Raw genomic sequence first — 14,268 nt, 5'->3', positions numbered from 1 at the left:
TAGAACCGCTTTTACCACTTTGAAGCGATAAATCAGCTACCTGCAAGCAAATAACTACTAGATCCATTAACAAAGTAGCTCCAGCAGTTTAGCTTGATTCTGTCTGTTTGCTTAGAGTCCTGCTACCTTGCTTAGCTTTACGGCAGGCCGTGTTTACTTATGGGAAATGGTTTGTGTTGTCTGAGTGGTTGTGACACTCACATGTTTGACAAGTGAAATGAGACCAAATGTTCTCCTTGTAGCCGAAACGTCTTTGAAGCGCTGGCTTTTAATACGGTGTGTTTACCTATGAAAAAATCTTTATTGGCCCACAGCCTTTAGCCATCGAAAGCCGTAGCGGTGAACATAAATCATTCACGAGGTAATTCAAGGGAACAACTGCACTGGAAAGGTGGACTGATATAACGATGACCATTTAAACGGTTTACAGTCACGGAAAATAAACAGCAATTCGAAAAGTGTTAACGCTTGAGCAAATATTTAATATTTGTGTCTGTGATATCTCATACGCAGCCCATTATAGACGCAAGCTGTGCACAATTTAGTGTGTAAATGATTATATTTTGTCATTTTGAAATGGTTACAGATTCTGTTTTTAAGAAGCAAAGATATTTTAGCACGATTGCATCTTATAGAAACACTCTGAACATAGACCTGATTTACACACCTTTGATAATCGTACGTAGCGAGATGATCAAAGATGGGGGTAGTTGCTGCTGACTCTGGAAAGCATCACGGTGTTGGAACAATAATTGATGCTGAGCAGAGACTGAACTCAGGCATTGCCACCGGTTGACACCCATTACATTGTTCGGCGCTGCTCACTTTGCAGGTTCGCGGCAGATAAAAACACAAAAGGGGTCGAGCTTTTGGGAGAGATGTCTGCAAGTACGACAGTGATGAATCGCTCTTGATGTGTGCTCAGAAAGCGGTGAAATTGGGTTGTGGCGCCGTGCTATAGCTTTGGGTCACATGCATCCGTGCTGGTTATAATCAGATGCTGGCAGACGGTGGGAGTCTGAAGTTAGTCTGGAACGGGCTTCTGTCTTGATCAAAATTCATGTCAACAGAAATGTCTAAACTTTTTTTTTTTCGTCTTGTTATTTTCCACTAGATTTTTGTGTGATTGTGCATGAGTGTAAAATAATGTTCGAAATTAAGGAAATTAAGGAAATTAAGTATATATAAATTATATATACACACATACATATACATACACACATTTGAAAATATAATATATGATCTCTTGGTTGTTAGATAAATGTTAACATGAATTACACATGCTAATGTTGATTGCTGGTACTAAAATCATACAGGATTTTATCATTACTCTGTGGTCGTTGGTCACTTTTGTAACACTAGTTATGAAATTAAAATTGTATGACTGCAAAGAATGAACCTTTATAATTTAAAATGAACATTATTTCATTAAAGTAACTAGTTGAAGACTGTCCTTGACTTATTAGCTGAAAACTATATTTTAGTTAAAAGGATTTAACCCATTTAGCATAATAATAAAGTAGGTACCACTTAGACTTTTGCTTTAAACTCAAATTATTCATGGCAGCTAAAAGAATTAGGACCATAAAGGTAATACAGTTCAGTAATAAACTGTGTTTTATACAAAAATATAGCATATGTTATTGATACACTGATATGTTACTGATACACCCTTTAATATAATGACTTTTTAGATTAAATTTAATATGATAATATGATGTTTTCCTGTGTGTATCTATTATAATTGAATTAGTATTGTTGGAACTTATAAATGTGTCTTACTGAAATATGGCACACTGGTTACTATCTTGATTACTATTTCTACTTCTTTATTACTAAAATATTACATTTGTCCCCAGTCTCCCCTAACAGTAATATGAGATGGTCAAATGATGATGGTGGACAGATGTTGATGCAGACAGTATTTTAGCACTCACTTCCACTCTGCCAGCATTCAGCGCTAGCGTTTTGTATACTAAACAGGTTAGTAAGCAGTTTGACTCCCTGGTCAGTCAGGCTGCAACTGGCCTCTTCTGCCACATGTCACACAGCGAAGCTGGCGAAAGGAAAGGCTCTTCACCTTCCACAATGTCGTTTGATCTCTGCCGTCCTGTCAGGCACAGACAGGTCCACATTACACTGTCCTCCGAGAGGTGGGCCAACCCATCTGTCACTAGAGAGAGAGGGAGAGAGCAGACAGAGACAAAAGGAAGGGGTTAAGCAGGGAGAAATCAATAAGGAGAGGTCCAAATATATGATACCCTTTGAGTTTTTTATGTGCTGTTTTGATGGAGATGAACCCTTTCATGGAAGATATGTCTGGAAAAATAATGCAGTCATTCAACATGTTGATAATTATTCAAAAAAGTGCATATTTTTACATATGTCTAATATGCATGGGCTGCTATTTAAAGTCTTTTAAATAGCTTAAAAAATAAAATCAGTGTACACAGAAAAGGCTCAGCAGATTTCCACAGAAACAAAACACATCATTCCAATTCCAATTGTTTGCCTATTAAATATTGTAGCTAATTTGATTATGACTTTAGCTACCCACCTTGATAACATTTTAAAAGACGTTACATATGTTTGTGGTCTGAAATGATAATAAAAATCTAAAAAAAAAAAAAAAAATTAAATATCATTTAATAATAAATGTTTTATTGTTGTCTACCTTTTAGACTGTCTGTTACTATCCCAATAAAATTAATGATTCAGGTTTACTTTATTATTCAACGAAGTTATAAAAGTAGGTCAGAAGAAAATATTTATTTATTTAAAAGAAATTAATATATTTATGCAGTAAGGACGCATTAAAATAATCAAAAGTGATCTTAAATACATTTAAAATGTTACACAATATTTCTACTTTAATAAATGTTTTTTAACTTAACATTTTTTCTTTAGCAACAAATCAGCATAATAGAATGATTTCTGAAGGATCATGTGACACTGAAAACTGGAGAAATGATGCTGAAAATTCAGCTCTGCCATTGGAATGATTTACATTTAAAAATACAATAAAATAGAAAACACTTATTTTAAACTGTAATAATATTTCACACAATTACTGTTTTTAGTGTATTTAATTCAATAAATGTAACCTTGCTGAGAAAAAAAATCCAAACTTTTGAATTGTAGTACACATTTCAAAATTCCTATCATTATTTTTGTTCATACTGTACAGCAAAGATAGTACAGAGACTGTACAGAAGCTTTAGAAAGTCATGACTGATTGTGCTTCATGTGCCTCATGATTGTGACAGCGAAGAACAAAAGAGGAGAAAAAGCTCCCTCACAGCAGTCATGTCATCTCCACAGATGAAGTCTTGTCATCGCGCTGCCTGGAAAATATACTAGTAGAGGTGGAGTCAAGACTAATGTTACTGAGGTAAATTTAGGCAGACACATTTATAACGCCCCTTGGCTCCTGAAATAGCTTTTAAAAAAGAAACCTAGAAATAGGCCCTCTGAATAATGACGTCTTTTTCTCTGCTTTGCTTAGTTTTTATACAGAAATTGGATCTCAGCGTTAACGTATGGCCCCTGTGTCAAAACTGCTAAATAATGCATTTATTAAAATATACCTCAGCTCTTTAAAGACGATAATGGATGTACCTCCACCTTAAAGGCTATAACCGTTATCCTGCAGAACAGAGTCATTGTCCTTAAGTACATACAAAAACAGCTTTCGTAATTCAAAAACACCTTGGAATAGAGGTCACAAGAATAAAAGCACCATACATACAGCCCTCGCCACATGTCGTAATTATATCGCAAAAACACACAACAAATTCAGTTTGTGACATAAATGAAATGCTTAACTGTCCACCCAGCAAACAGGGAATGTTCTCAGAACTTTGGCTAACGCAATGGCAAGATTCTCTCAAAGTCATAAACGAACATTCTCCCAGTAACGTTAATAGAATGTTCGTTTTAAAAAATGTTTTAGTTTATTTTAACATTTTTCAACGTCACTACTTTTCTCAGGATGTTTAAGAACATTCAGATGTAACGTTTCCAGAATGTTTTGCAAAATGAAATGTTCTGGCAAGATTTTCTCATAAGTGAACATTTTTTTCAAGTTAATAGAATGTCACTAACATTCGCAAAATGTTAGCAGAAAAAACATTATTTATGAAATGTTCTGAAATGTTGTAGTTCTTCATTTTTTTTTTTTTTAACGTTATACTTACTATGTTTTCAGAATGATTAGAGAACATTCCAAAGTAACATTCTCACAATGTTTGCAAAATTTACATTTTCCGACAAGATTCTCTCATAGTTATGAACAAATATTCTCCAGTAACAGAATTTTCATTAAATTATCTGGTCTTCAATAACGTTCTCAAAACATTAGCACAAAAAAACTTTATTAAACGGTCTTGGGCTTTAATAGCGTTACTATTTAACACTTTTTTGGAACATTTAGAGAACATTCAAAAGTAACGTTCCCATTATGTTTGCAAAATTTTAAAAAAATGGAACGTTCCCTTAATGTTTTCTCTAAAGTTTGTATAACCAAAAAAAATATTTTTAAAACTGTTTAGGAATTCAGAACTAACATTTTAATAACTTAATGAGAACGTTAACAAAACATTTGTTTTCCAAGCATGAGTTTGGGGTTATTACAATTTGTCTCCGTCCTAAACTTTTTAGTCACACTGAATTACGCAAAAAGACAGATGCTGTCACGAGTGCACGTGGTCAAGCATGAATAAAACCCTTTGTGAAAACACATTCTTCTTTTGTGCGTCTATTTACGAGTGATGCACGGTGTGTATGTGTGTGTGTGCATGCAAGTGTGTGTTGGGTGCAAGCATTTATTTATTTCTTTTCTGCCTTAAAAACAGATGGTTCCTTGTGCTGAACGGAAGTTGTGTTAACTCGGTTGGCTCGTGATTGGTGGCTGCCGTCCAAAGGCAACACGGGTATCGGGGAGGGGTGTTAGTAGAAGTGCAGTTTGCCTACTTCAGATGTGCTGTGAACAGAACAGAAGGAAGTGAGGTGGTACGTACTGTTGCGCCGTGCTCCTCGTGTCTTAGCGATGCAGCACGGGCCACGACGGGCAACAACCCTCTAGCGCTCTTGTGAGTCCAGACATATGTAACTGTGTAAACACTGCGTTGGAAGGAAAGCTGGTGTTGTCGGCTCCTTGTAGCGAAACACAGCCAAAGAGCTCGTCGTTAAATCCTGCTGGGAAGAACATAGGGTGTTTATTTAGTGTGCGCTCTAGACCACTTGTGCCTCTTTGTGGTTTATTAGGTTAATATTTCAAGAGGAAACTGATTCCAGAACAGCATGCAGCATGTGGCGCTAATATCTGCATATTTAGAAAACAAAGAGGAATAATATACGACGCTGAGTAGGAATAGCAAGTAGCAAATTACTGTACTAAATAAAGGCTACTGGCACAAACAGTGGTGGCAAAAATTATTAGAACACTAGTATTTTCACCAGCTAAAAAAATGGTTTTAAATTTTATGGTTAAAATTAAATTAATGGTTTCATTAATTGTAATAATCCAGTGAGATTTTTGTTTGCACAACAGCCAGTGCTCCACACAGAGATCTGATCTGTCTGGAATGACATGAAGAAACAGAACAAACTGAGACAGACTAAATTCAGAAGAACTGTGGCAACGTCTCCAAGATGTTTCGAGAAGTAAATACATCAACAACACAGAAAAGACACTTATAGGACCTGTTGCGTTGTGGGATTTTCCGAGGTAAATTCATGTTCTCCTCAGATATCCTCAATATAAAATCACTTATGTTAGAAGCTGAGAAACCAAAGCAAACCATCAGAAAACATTATTTTTGTCACAATGTAAAATAGCCACCCCCTTCGTGCCATCTTTATCTTTGAGACATAAGTAAACAATGCTAACCACGGCATTATGTTTTCAATTTTCCGCTGCTCTGCGCACGAGATTTGAAATCATTTATCTCGAATCCAAAACAATGGGATCCCTCCATATGGCTTTACTTGTGTGCATCTGGCTCAGCAAGCAGCATACAGTTACCATCCTATATTTCCAGCTTTATTCGCACCTAGCAATGAAAGCCAAATGTGAAAATTGAAGGCAGAAGGATCGTGTGACGGGATTAATTAGACAAGGCCAAGTGAAGTCACACTCTTCATGGCAACACACTTGAACCTTCAATTACGCACTGCACAAAGCAATTAAAAGCCTCTCTCTCTTGCTCTGTCCTATGGAGTCTACCTGTTACTGCTGTTTGCTTTCTCTGTAGGGTCCCCCCGGGGCACCAGGCAGACTCCAGGTCCAATCCGCAGGTCGGTAATTACAATTGATCAATTGTTGTCGGGAGGTGAAATGACTTGGTTGTTTTAGCCAGAGCTCAATTTGAGGTGTCCATTTTTAACGGGTTATTTATATGGCAGGTGGTTAGGAAAAGAAAAGAGAAGAGGGAGGAGGTAGAGAGATGAAGAGAGGAGCTGGAGGAAGAGATCGGGAGAGAGAAGACAATTTGGCAATTTCTAATCGCTGATAGATCTCGGCTTTTTCCTTCTCATTGTTTCTGGAGTCATCGGGTGGCTGGATGAACTCGGGCCGGAATTGGCCAATTTTGCACACTTTTCAGCCGAAACTGTTCAATTTCTCCTTCTGAAATGATTTGTATATATTTGCCATATACTTTCAAACAATTTGGGTATAATAACTTTTGTACAGAGGTTACACTCTGATAAATGGATTTTTTGCTGCTTGGTCATTAATGTGAGACAGGTCTACAAATGTTTCTGTCACAACTTAATTTCATGCAATTTTGTATGCAATTAACTTATAATAGTAAAACTGTTTACCTAATCCATTTTAGTTGTGACTACACTGAAAACAAAATTGGCATAGAAACAATTTTCACTCAGAAATTGCTTGTAAAATGCACAAATAATTACAAAGAAATGACAAGTAACACAGTAGAATTAAAACAAGTAGAACGTTTGAAATAATCCTTTTTTTACAGTTATTAATTTCAAAATTTTTGAGCAAAGTTTACTTTTTTTTTCTGAAAAACTTAAAAACACAACTTAAAATTATGCAATAAAAATAAACATTACTATTCATGACAAACTATAACAAACCAGTTAAATAATGTTTGTATACAATTATTATATTCAATTAATATAATTTATAACCATTTTATATAAATTTTTACTTTTCATTTGTTTTTTACTTAATTTATTTTATTTAATATTTTATCAAATTAATAGATAAATGAACAAATAAACAATAAAAAGAGTTTTTATTTTAGTTTTTCTATGTCATAGACCACAACTTTTAATTTTCTTGTCTTAACTTTGTTAAAAATCATGTCAATGGCAGTGCTGTTTCATGACAAAGCGCTAGCTAGACTCAAAAAGGTCATGAGGTCGTCTAAATAACATCAACAACCCATCACCATCTGAAAAATCACAGAAGAAACAGCAGGAAACAGGCTTATGGGTACATGGCCAAATCCATACCGCACTTCCAGGAAAACACTCTCTTACATTATAAAGCCATATCTGCTGTATGGCAATGACCATACTGCACTTCCCAGAAAACGTTCAATTACGGTATAATGCCGTATCTGCTCCAACAGAGAGTATCATTAATCTCATAATGATCTGACTGTGGTGGCTGACGCGGAGCATATATTTCTCTCCAGCACACAGGCAGTCCTTTCACATGGATCACCCCGTTTGCTCTGTTACAGCCTCTGGGATGTCACCTCTTGGCACTGCTCGTATTTATACAGGACATTTGATTGATTTAGATTTATTTGACAATTTTTCCTCGGTCACGCTGTCCCCCACCCCTCAATAAACGTAGTGTAAGGCCATAATATTATTTTCTACATGACAGGCCCTGAGCTGAGACTCGTTATCTTTGTTTCTCTTTCTACCTAGCATTCTTGTCCTTAAGCGATCTTTAGCCTGAAGCTGTTTGCGAAAACTCAACCCACAACAAACAGAATGCTGCTCAGAGAGATCTGCCTCACTTCCTTAAAGCTGTTGTGTCTCCTGTGGTTTCATCAGCTCTGGAGCCCAAGCCAAATCCTCCACATTTCAGCCTGAGAAGATGCTGTTTGCACTGTTTCCCATTTACAGTCCAGATTTTTCGCAGGGAAAAAAAATGTTTGTTTTTGATTGCGATTCCACCGGGATGCACCAAACGCAATTGCAAAACGCCATCTTACCAAATAAGGCTTTTACAGTACCAAAACTGTTTATCATATGAAAATAAACAAAAAAGTACTTAAAACCAAACAAAAATGTATTCAAATGACAATGACCGAATAATATGCAAAATTATGAATATGACAAACTAAAAAAGGACAATTCTGCAAACTCATAAATAGCAGACATAAATTCATAAATGACTTACAACCCAAAGACGCTGTCAAATTTGCAAAATATCATAGCCAAAAAAGCCAGTTTTCTATTGTAAATAGTGTAGCAATGTATGACACACAGCTCACAAAGAATTTACTTTCAAACCAAGCAACTTTTGGTCTTTTGATCAAGGTTATGAAATGTGTGTGGAGAAATCTTTCGAAATTCCCAATTGCTATTGAAATGACTGGATTTCACCCCCAAAATTTGCCATTCTACGATAAATGTGACCACGTATGTGTGTCAAAATAACATAGATGCACAGCATCTGACATCAAAAACAAATTATATGCGTTTTCACCTCCCGGTAACTGCAATAATATAGTTAGACAATGCTAAATGCTAATAATGAAATGCAGCTATTTACCTGTCATTCACGGCACTTTCAAAACAGATCTCCAACCTATTTGGGCCATTTTTTTGGCACTAGATATGTCTCACAGCACTTTTCAAGAAAATCTTTCCTGTAGCTCAAATAGTAGAGCACGGCGCTTGCAACGCTAAGATCATGGGTTCGATTCCCAGGAAAAGCAAAAGCTGATAAAATGTAAAAACTGTAACTTGAATGCAATGTAAGTCGCTTTGGATAAAAGCGTCTGCTAAATGCATAAATGTAAATATCTACGTAATAAAAAAAAAAAAATGTCTACTTGAGTATTCTAAACACACATAATATTCATGAGGACACAATAGGCAGTGTTGGGAAGGTTACTGTGGAAATGTAATATGTTACAGATTACAAGTTACCCTACTTAAAATGTAATAAATAGTGTAACTTTTCAATTACTTTATTAAAGTAATGTAACTGATTACTTTTTGATTACTTTTCTAAATTTCTAATGTTTTCAACTGTTAATCATTTTCAAACATGTAAACCAGGCAGGGTTAACCTTAGTAGTACAGTTTGAAATCCTTCATCACTTGAATTAAGATTATAATATTTTAATTTTAAAGGAGACATTGAATGCCAAATATCTTCATTTGCAAAAAATGTGTCTTGGCAATGTGTGGACACAACTACCCTACAATGATAAAAATTCACTTTTTTTAATCCGCCAAAAACCTAAACAGTCTCAATTATCAAGCCATTTTGATTTTGGAGTGAATAATCAGCACTCTCTTCCACCTTCAATACCATGACTGAGGTGAGACCCTTGAGCAAGGCACCAAACCCCAGCTGCTCCCGGGCGCTGCAGCAATATGGCTGCCCACTGCTCCGGGTGTGTGTTCACAGTGTGTGTGTGTGTGTGTGTTTGTGTGCACTTGGATGGGTTAAATGCAGAGCACAAATTCCAAGTATGGGTCACCATGCTTGGCCACACGTCACTTCACTTTCACTGAATTTGTGTATGTCTGGCTGCGCAAATCATTTTACTCCAGACTGTTTTCTGAATTAGGGACAATTCAAGGCAGGTTTTGTTAAAAAGTTAAAACTCAAGGATGGATCAGTACCCATTGTTCATGATCCAGCTGCACCTCCAGAAGAAGTAAGTCTCACACTTAAAATTTTTTATGATTATTTGCGAATTGCCTTTGCTCTTCCACCGAAGTGAGGGGCGGGGTGAGCAAAGCTCATTAGCATGTAAAGAGATATGCAGGGAAACGAGTTGCTGTGAACAGAGCTGTTTTTGACAGGGTAAAACAGGTGTTGTTTTTCACGACCACTGAGAACATTTCAAGAAGACCCTAAAGAATCATACCAACTTGTGGAAAATGGGCATCCGATGTCCCCTTTGAAGCACAGCCACCACAAAATCAGACTTACTTTAAAATCATTCTGAGGTTAAATACAGATTTAAAATCATAAGAAATAGTTTAATAGCTATGATACTGTTTTTGAAATCAAATCTTTGCATAGCTATGACAGGAAACACTGGAATCTGACAATGCCTTAGAAAAAAACAGTTAATCTTAAAAAAAATAAAAAATAAAGCATATGCATAACCCATATAGGAAATACAAGAGTTATCGGATAAGCATGTTATTAAACTTATGAAACACCAATGTTTCAGATTTGAAAGCAGTCACTGCAATTTATGAAAGGAATCAATTAAATCTGTATGTGGGAGTGTGTGTGAAAAAAATCATATGCAACCCCCTTTGTAATCCTTCACATTTTCATAGGTAACTGTAATTTAATTACACATTTTTTCTTAGTAACTGTAACTAATTACAATTACTTTTATTTTGTAATTAAATTACATAATTCCTTTACATGTAACTAGTTACTCCTCAACACTTACAATAGGGAACAGCACTTAGCATTTCCGTATATAGCCAATATAATCCACATTAGAGAGTGAAAAAATGTGTCAAAATAGCATAGACATACTGCTTTTGACATCAATAACAAAACATACATCTTCGTATATGCCTACCTGTAACTGTAGCTGCATTTTATTATTAGCATTTAGCATGGTCTATTTACAACCTGCAACCTATTTTTGGGCCATGACACACCAGTGAAAAAAAACACTAGATATGTCTCAAACCCCTTTTGGGCTCACTCCACTCTCCAAGGAAATGAAAGGCCTTTTTTAATATACTAGACACAAATGTTGCATGCTAATATTCATGAGGACGCAATAACCACACTTAGCACTTCTGAATTATAGCCAGTATCAGCCACATTAGTAATTAAAAAGTACATTTGTGTTAAAATAGCATATGCACACATCAGCTTTTGACATCAACAACAAAAGATATGCGTTTTCGCATCCTTGTAACTGCAATAATATGGTTAGCTGCATTTTATTTTTAGCATTTAGCATTGTCTGTGTACCTTACCTGCAACCTATTTTTGGGCCAAAACAGAAAACACTGCTTTAGGCCATTAGATATGTCTCACAGCGCTCTCCAAGGAAATTAAAGTCTACTTTAATATTCTAAACACAAATGTTTTATGCTAATATTCATGAGGATGCAACAACCACACTTAGCATTTCTTCTATGCAGCCAGTAGCTATAAAGCTACATCCTGAAAACAAATAATTCCCAAAACGCACACTTATTTCAAGGGGACCAGGTACGTATCCTCTCAAGGCTGAAGAATTCAGATGTCTCGGGCCCGGCCTCTGTTAGGCTACTCCGTGGCCCCGGGTAACGAAGTTAGCCTCGTTTGAAAAACAGACTCTAGCTTGAGCAATACTTGCTTTAATTCTCATTGAGGCAGCAAATTGACAGGCCTCCCTTAAGATCTTGACAGGTAATGAAGATTTAATGTCAGAATTATGATCGTTAAAAACAAATGACTGATTCTTAGGGCAGATGATAAGCTATTAATTTAACCTTCTCTTCCTGTAATAATGCTGGACAGTCTGCCAGTTATTAGATCATAATTAGCTTGTGCAATTTGCATGGAACCAGAGAAGCATGTAGCCAGGCTGTTGTTGTGTCTCAATATTTCTCCAGGGCTCTGTAGTAAAATGTGCTCATATATCACGATCTGTTAAAAAACGCATGGCCCAACAAGCTATTGCTGCGGTTCTGCTGGTCTATGTTCAACTAGATGGTTGAGAAATGATAAAACGCTGATTAAGCGTGTTTGCACGCGTGTGTATCTCTGGGTGAGTGCGTGGAGCTCTCCAAGTGGCAGCCAGCCATATGGAAGCATGCTGAAATGAACTGGCCAGCACTTTGTTGTGACAATATGGCCACACAAACATCAAAGTTTACACTAATGCTCTGATTAACAGTGATTTTCTACATGACAAGTACTTTTATTCCAGCTAATTATTTTAGTTAAGAACCATTTTCATGGTTGTGTCCCCGACTGATCTGTTTTTCTTTGCTTGTATGTTTGTTCATTGCAGTGATGTTTGTGCCAGAATGTTTCTGTGCGGCCATGAGATTTCATTATTAATGCTTACTGGTATCCAAACAGACACGTCGAGCCATGTTTAGTTAACTACAAAATTAAAAAATTAAAAAAGTAAAAAAGGGGGAAAAGAAAACAGAAATGAAATGAAAATAAAATAAAATAAAATAAAATAAATACTAAACTATATTATTATAGAATACTATTAATCTATACTGTCATTATTTAAAAAATGCATTCACCTCATTTTTTATGCACATCCTGGAAATTTTATGTGTATTTTTAACCATCTTTTTTTTTTAATGTAGTATTCAAAAATTTTCATTTTGGAATTTCCATATATTTTTTTGAAATATTTTAAAACATGAAAATTTATTTAAAAATATATATATTTGAATGCATTATTCCAAAATTTGCATAAAAAATTGATAGAAATATGGTTAATGATTATTACTTTTCCCTAACAAAGATGTCATTAAAGTGTTTTGAAACATAAAAATGCAAAATTATCCTTCAAAATACTAAAACTAAAGAATTATATAAAAACAAAAAAACAAATAATACTAAAACTAAATATAAACCAAAACTCTCCTTCAGAATACTAAAGCAAAAAACTAAAAAACAAATAATACTAATTAATAATGCTAATTATAAACTAAAACGATATATATATATATATATATAAATGCAAATTTTGGAATACAACAAAAAAAAAAAGATGGTTAAAAATACACATAAAATGAAAACTAAAACTAACAATCATAGTGTGAAAAGACCTGAACTGAAATGAACACCACATTTAAAATTCTTTGGTAAAGTGAAGCCAAAATGTATTCTGAAACTTTTCTAAGAAATGAATGCCACTTGGTTTGATATTTTTGCTAATGCAATGACTTTCATGTATTTTTAAGTGTGGCCTAATTTTCCAAATACTTTTAGGGCCACTTGCATATCAAATCCTTTATAACTGCTAAGCTAACAAGTAGGCTACAAGCAGCGCAGACATGGATTGCAGTGTCTCAATGCGTGTGTGTATGCTAACAAGTGCACGCATATGTGAGTGTGTCCTGTGCCAGCGCTGTGCTAAGAATCTGCTCCCTCAGCGGTTTTCTCTCGCACACACACACACCGGAGCGAATCGCACTCCTGGCACTCTCCCCCAGCGCCTCGCGGTTCTGCTCCGGGTTCTACCCGTCCACCAGCCTATTAATAGGCAACATATTTACTTTTTTCAGCATGCACTCGCTGTGGCATTCTCCAGTATCTTACCCTACAACAGGAGTGAACAAGTGCACTTCTACAAGAGGAAGTCACCGCTGCGGCAGAGGTGTTGTGGCACCCAGGGGTGCCCGGCCCCCGTCTCCATCTCCTATGGGTGAGAAAAGAGAAGCTGAGAACTCCATACACATACTGGCATGTCGGATCCAAAAAACCCCCTGTTTTGAACATGCCAGTTCTTGTAATTAAATGCACTTGCTGTTTTTTGGGGGGTTTTTTCCTGTCACAGCAAGAATTATACTATTGCAACTTGAACCAAATATAGCTAATTATAAAGAAGATGTTACAGCACTTTATGAGGCATAAAAAGGTGATAACCCATCTTTGAAGCTGGAAGTGAACTTTATCACCAAGACTGTCTGTGCATGTGTCAGCTGTATACTCACTTAGATGAATAACAGATTTGTAAACTGGGAAAACAAGAGGTGATTGGTTTCAATACTAAATTTGGTACGACAAAAACTAACTGAAGTTTTAAACTAATTACATGAATGTTAACGTTTATAAACAAAGTTGCTCTCCAATAAGTGCTATAAAACAAAGATTTGATGGGAAAATGAAAGCAGACATCCGGCCTCATTTAGCGTCGCAGTTATAAAATAGGATTGTTGTAGATCTGAAAACTTGTTATATATATTGGATATATAGGGTATATTGGGTTCAGTAAGATTTTTTAATGTTTATGTGAGAAGTCTCTGATGCATGCCAAGGCTGCATTTATTTGCTTAAAAATACCGTAAAATCATTAATATTGATAAATATTTAATAAATATTTA

The sequence above is a fragment of the Onychostoma macrolepis genome, chromosome 15 (genome assembly GCF_012432095.1).
Source record: "Onychostoma macrolepis isolate SWU-2019 chromosome 15, ASM1243209v1, whole genome shotgun sequence".
NCBI lineage: Eukaryota > Metazoa > Chordata > Actinopteri > Cypriniformes > Cyprinidae > Onychostoma > Onychostoma macrolepis.
This window is presented reverse-complemented; position numbering follows the sequence as displayed.